Source organism: Mesocricetus auratus, unplaced genomic scaffold, assembly GCF_017639785.1.
Source record: "Mesocricetus auratus isolate SY011 unplaced genomic scaffold, BCM_Maur_2.0 Super-Scaffold_100007, whole genome shotgun sequence".
Classification (NCBI taxonomy): Eukaryota; Metazoa; Chordata; class Mammalia; order Rodentia; family Cricetidae; genus Mesocricetus; species Mesocricetus auratus.
This window is the reverse complement of record NW_024429191.1, coordinates 68,167,181-68,173,317: the sequence shown is the minus strand read 5'-3', so window position 1 is coordinate 68,173,317 and position 6,137 is coordinate 68,167,181. Positions and strand designations below refer to the sequence as shown.

The 6,137-nt window shown below is 44.4% G+C and overlaps 1 long non-coding RNA gene across 1 annotated transcript; it reads left to right on the top strand.

Annotated features, from left to right (window-relative positions):
• Nucleotides 1-474: 474 nt before the first annotated feature.
• LOC121141175 lies at nt 475-3,661 on the top strand. The gene is made up of 3 exons (XR_005878071.1): nt 475-665; nt 2,873-2,922; nt 3,331-3,661. It is a non-coding gene; the product is annotated as an uncharacterized LOC121141175 (long non-coding RNA).
• Nucleotides 3,662-6,137: the final 2,476 nt, after the last annotated feature.

Sequence of the window (6,137 nt, the reverse complement as noted above, 5' to 3'; positions counted from 1 at the left end):
CTTCTACTGGAAAAATCCAATGCAAATGAGACATCTGTTTCTCATGTGCAGATGGTGCAGGCATCTTTCACATCTTTGTCAAATAAAGGGGAATGAGAAGTCTCATATAGAAGTCCACATGGGTTCTGTTTCTTTGCTAGAGATTAAAGAGGATGGTGAAAAAAAATGATGAACTTTCTGAAGTCATACTAATTTGTCTTTCAGCATATTTCCCTTTTGATTGGTCCAAAGAATTATTTGTTGAGATTTTCCATGAGAACTGTTTCCAGTTCTGTGAGAAGTTTGAGTAAACCATGGTATAGACTATGATTAGAACGATAATGTCATACGTCTTTTCTTTTTAGGTGGGAAAAATAAATTATGCATTGTCAAAATGGAGTCAAGACTACAAAACCCTGAATCAAATGATTAACTTAAAACCCCATGCAGAAAAGCAGCTGGACAATCAGATCATAGCATGGTCAGCACAAATGCTAGTCATGAAAAGGAAGTGTAAATATGCACGTGAGGTCCAGGAGCTCAGATGGTAGAGCGCTTGCCTAGCATGCATCAAAGCCCAAGTTCAATCGCTAGAACTGTATGAATCAGATGTGGTGATGCACACCTGCAATCCCGGCACTTGGGAGGTCGAGGCAGGAGACCCAGGAGCTCACGGTTACCCATAGGTATGTAACAAGTTGGAAGTCATGGGATGCCTCCAAGCAATATTAAAAAATTGATACTGGGTGTTCCTCTGCTACTTATCACTTGAAGCTTTCATATTTTCCAGATGTCTGCAGCACTGATATTAATTGCTTAACCAAATGCCTTTAAGTGTACAGTGACCTTTGCATTTAATTGTATGGAGCCCCATCTCAAAAAAAAATCCACAGGCACATTCAACAGCTGGAGCTCTCTGTTCACGTGCTGATTTCCTTGTCTGAACTCCCAGAATTTTCTTTGGACTTCCACAATGGGCCTTTTCCATTTGGGTGTCCTCCACAAATATTTGTAGAATGAACTAACAATTTCCTTACCTTTTCTAAACACAGGAAGCTGGTATCTATAGCTCAATCATTACTGCTCAATATCTGATCTTGCATACCACTGGCCAGGCTGTGAGCTAAGAGATAAAGTCCCATAGAACCCTGAGAACTTAGATATTTGCTTGACCTGGAGAAGGGGGCAGGCTTCGGGGAACTGAATAGATTATCAAAGGAAGGAACCAACTCCTGGGATCTCAGACATGGCTCTGCTGCCTTTATGTTTTGCTGTGGGTCACATGAAGGTGCAGTGTAGCCTAAGAATCTCCAAAGGTGTTTATCAAGACCCCCTTCTTTCTGCCGGGGCCAAGGTACCAGAATACCTCATTTTGTCCCTGATCCCCACGTTCGTTCTGGCTGACTCCTCTGCTGACCATCTTGCTTTGAAGAGCTGCCCTGTCACCATCATCTGACCTTTATCTCCTCATACTTCCCATTTTGCCTCCTTTGTATCATGTAGAATCCTTACAGACTGGATTCTGCTTTCAGAACCTCCCACAACCTGTTTTCACTGTAGAGAGGGAGAAGTCGTATATCCAGAGGACAAATATGTCTAAGAACAACAAGAAGAAATGGCATTTCCATCAATCTTCTTGGACAACAATTTATGAGAAGTCTAATTCTGAAGGCACTATAGGCATGTGGACATCAGAGGGGTCTGATGATGTTAGAGGTGTCAGCTAATCCATTTGAAACTAAGTACAAACTTTTCATTTAGACAAAGGTCTCTCTCCCTCTCCCTCTCTCTGTCTCTGTCTCTCTCTGTCTCTGTCTCTCTGTCTCTCTCTGTCTCTCTGTCTCTCTGTCTCTCTGTCTCTCTGTCTCTGTCTCTGTCTCTGTCTCTGTCTCTGTCTCTCTCTCTCTCTCTCTCTCTCTCTCTCTCTCTCTCTCTCTCTCTCTCTCTCCTCTCCTTTACCCAGTTGAGGGTATGAAACCTAGGAAGCAGGGCATGTTAGGCAAGTTTCTACCATCGAGCTGCAATCTCTGTTGGATGAGAACATTTTACTATTGAGTAAATGAGTAATACTATCTCCTCTACCTTCATGCATGTCTTCACCCTTCCCCCAGAAAGGGCAGTTCGTTTCCTAAGACAAATTACTAGCCTTAATTTTTAATTTCGTTTTAAAGTGAACATCATATCTGACCCCTGTCACTTTCCCAGAAGCTTTTGGCCAGCCCTCACCACAGTGGTAGAGAGATCAAGACCATAAATGAGTCCCCTGAGGTAGGTCTGGTAGGAGGAATGCTCTAGAATGAACAGGGACAAAAATTAAAAGTTTAAAGATGAAGAGGGAAAAATCAACTAAACAGTGATTCTTCACCCTCCCCCCAAGATGAATCTCTAAGTTCCAGTTTTCTGTCTCTAGAGACTTAACTGACATTGGAGCAGAGACTCTGAATTGTTTCATCTGTCTTCTACAATGGGAATGAGCCATCAGGAGCAGACCTGGAGCCCCAGAGTGGGGGTGGAAGGGGTGGGCGGTGATGAATCAGGGGGAAAAGAGATCTCTTCAGAAGGAGGATCTTTGCTCTAGGACCATCCATCACAAAATATTCACTGGATACTTCACTGTTAAAACCAAGTTGTGTTCCCACCTTTGAGGGACTGTCAGGAGTCTGTGTTAACAGAAGAGTTTAGCTTCTTGTCAGTCAGAGTTTAGACTGACAAGTCAGTCTTCTGAGCTTCTAAAATCTTCCCAGATAGAGAAACTCAGTCAGTCTGAAGACAGCCTCGATAGGGAGTTCAGTTTCCTAAGTTTGGCTCCTAAATGTATTCAGAATCATGAATCTTCCTTTTTAATCTCCGAGTCTATTTCGGAGTTTTCAAAAGTTTGTTTTTGTTTTTCTAGTTCGCACATACAGAGAGGAGGAAGTCAACATTTCTTGAAGCCAGTGGGTGGTGAGTATCCATGAAAACTGGGCCACTGAGGGGAGAGCCAGACATAGAAGGAGGCTGGCTGAGGAGGCAGAAGGAGAGTCAGCACCCATGGTCCCAGGAGCTGATCAGAGCAGCTGTTCCCTGCTTCTACTTGGGAACTGTACCAAGGGCATCTTGCATTATAAGCCTGCTCACTCAGCCTAACATGTGTTACAAGGACATAATCCTGCCATTGTACAACAATTCCAAAACAAAGGCTAACAAGAGGGAAGGGACTGGAGAAATGCTTTGAGCCCAGCATCATTAATTTTACAGTGAGGACTCTGATGTTCAGAGGGGGAGGGCACTCTGCCCAAGGACTTAGGAAGTAGAAAGTGAGGATTTGGATGTAAGGTTGCCTGAGATCCATTTCTGTTGTGTTTTGCATAGGAAATGTCTCCGGATGGCTTATGTATGTTGAAACCTTGGTCCCCAGCTGGTGAAACCAATCATTGAGGGATTATTGTTCATGAAGTCTCTGACCTAGTTAATGGACAAAACCATTGATGGAGTCATAATTTGATGGCATTACTGGAAAATACTAGAAAGACCTAGTTGGAAACATAGTTTGCTTGGAATAAGGTTTGTGACTGCTTCTTTCCTTGTGGGCTCTTTCACCACCTGGCCACCATGAGGTGAGTAGTCTTTGCTGTCACATGCACCTCACTCCCCACAGACCCTAAGTCGATGGAGCAAGCCGAGTCAAACATGGACTGAAATCTCTGCTATTATGAATCAAGTAAATTTTTCTTCTCCCAAGTTGCTTGTCTTTGGTTATTTTGTCAGAAACACCAACAGGTTGACTGTCACAAGGTTCCCTCTCTTTAAAGCCTGTCTTAGTGTATCCACCAACAAACTGTTCTCCCTGTCCTCAGCCCAGGGTCTCAGAGGGAAGTGCAATTGCCAAGCGGGGCTGTGATTCATGCAAACCCTCTAGATCCTCATCAAGAGGGAAGAAAATTCTAGATTAAAGTCTTAACCAACCTTTGCTGATATTTATCTCCAAGACGGTCAGCAAACCGTGAAAGAAATGAAGAGTAAAACATGGCGGAGTGAGGAAGAGAGGGAAAGGCAGGTGGGGGAGGGAGAGGTTGAGGAGGGGAGAGAAACTGTTAAACAAGAAACAGAATTGACTGTATGAGAAAGCCCCAATCTGAGCACCCTCTTGTGTGCTTTAAGGAGACTGGTTACTTGTATGCAGGGATGTCATTTGCAACCTGTGAAATCAGGAGGACCCAGCCAAGTGATAAGGCAGTGATTTTCAACTTTTCTAACGTCGTGACCCTTTAATACAGTTCCTCATGCTATGGGGACCCCCCAACCATAAAATTCTTTTGGTTGCTACTTAATAACCGTAATTTTGCTACTGTATTTTCTTAGGCAACCCCTGTGAAAGGACTGCTCGAATCCCAATAGGGTTGTGACCCACAGGTTGAGAACTACAGTGCTACGGACACATTTAGACCTTCCTTTCCCGACCCTGGACACACCCTTTTCTAGACCTTCCATGAAGTGTGCCAGCACTTATGTTCTAACAAGCAGCTGAGTTTGGGCTTAGGGAAAATCTGCAGCCATGGGGTTCCTGGGGGGAATTTTCAGTCAGAAACTCAGCAGAAATGCCTTGCAGCTTTTCAGCCAGATGTACTTATTAATTTATTTCCTCCAGCCGGGAGCCGCCTCCAGCTTTGCTTTGCAGAAGTCTGTGTGTGCCTTTGAACTCCAAATAGCTTCCAGACCTTGTGTCTGTGCTGTGAGTGCTCCGTGCTCTACCAAAACGCCCTGGGGCTGCATGAACGAAGACAGTCTAAGAAATGGCAGTGGCTTCTTTCCCTGTTTCTTTCCACAGTTTACTCTCTGGTTCTAAAACACTGCAATCGTCACTTCCATTCTGAAACCCCGGTCTCCTCTGGATCCCCGTGTTGTGTGAAACTCTTGGGCAGGGTTCACTGTGCATCTATTTGCTTCAGCTTCAGAGGACCCCTGAGGCAGGTAGATGGCCTTCCCAGAAAGAAATCCCCAGGGTTCTGTGGTCCCGGTGTGTGCACACACAGCTCCTTGCCTATATTTTGGATGTATTCCTGTGGGAAAGGATTCTCTGGGTAACAAAAGGCAACCCAGGTGGAAGAGCTGTTGATACTGAAAGTGCTGCTTAGCGAAGCCTTTACAGCGGATACAGGAGAGGGAGGCAGGGTCTGGAGGCAACACACTGGCCGGGAAAGGCTCTGTGAAAGGCCCGATAGTAAAGTCCAGTGTTATGTGCTCTTGTGGTGCCCGGTGGATTCAAATGGCCTGAGTGCAGCTTGCTCTCTTCATTCAAATCTCATTGAAAACTCCTTGCCATAAATATTCCCTATCACACGGACCAGGAGCTCTCCCTACTTCCTTCCGAATTCTGTGAGTTCTCATTCCCTGCCAGCTGGTGGAAATTAGTCAAGTAAGCCTATGGAATCATAATCGCTTCCCAAATCTTCGAGGTTGTGTCAACAACCCTTATTTTCCTCTCGCAGTTAGAAGTACAAGCTCAAATGACCTCTTGGGACTCTGAGTCCATGTTAGAAAAGAGATCCCGTCAGCTATCATCAGCTGATGACTGCTGAGGAAGGGATAGTCACTTTTCCTTGGGGATGTGATCCCCCTGGTATGTTCCATGACCCAGTGCATTGCCTCACATCCATGCACATACAGTCAACACAACTGGACTTTGTGGGTAATAGTGATGCTGATGCTGATAGCAACAACAACAACAACAATAATAATAATATAAGAAGTCTAGAGGGAGGAAAGTTGGGAGCCCTGGGAGGAGTTGGAAAGAGGTAGTGGGGGAAGATATGACTAAAATACATTGTATAAATGTATGAAATTTTAAAGGAATCATTTTTTTTAATCGAGAGCTGAAGGGATGGCTCAACCTTAAGATCATTTGTTGCTCTTGCAGAGGACCCATTTCCATTCCCAGTACCCACATGGTATCTTAAAATCATTTGTAACTCTAATTCCAGGGCATCTGACCTGACCTCCATGGAAACCAGGCAAGCATAAGGTACACGTACATACATGCACCCAAAACACTCATACACACACACACACACACACACACATTAAAAACAAAAAAAATTTAGTGCCATCAAATGTAAGGATTTTCTAGCACCTGACCTGATGTCATGAATGTGGAAAGACAGGAGACATAGTCCTTCTCC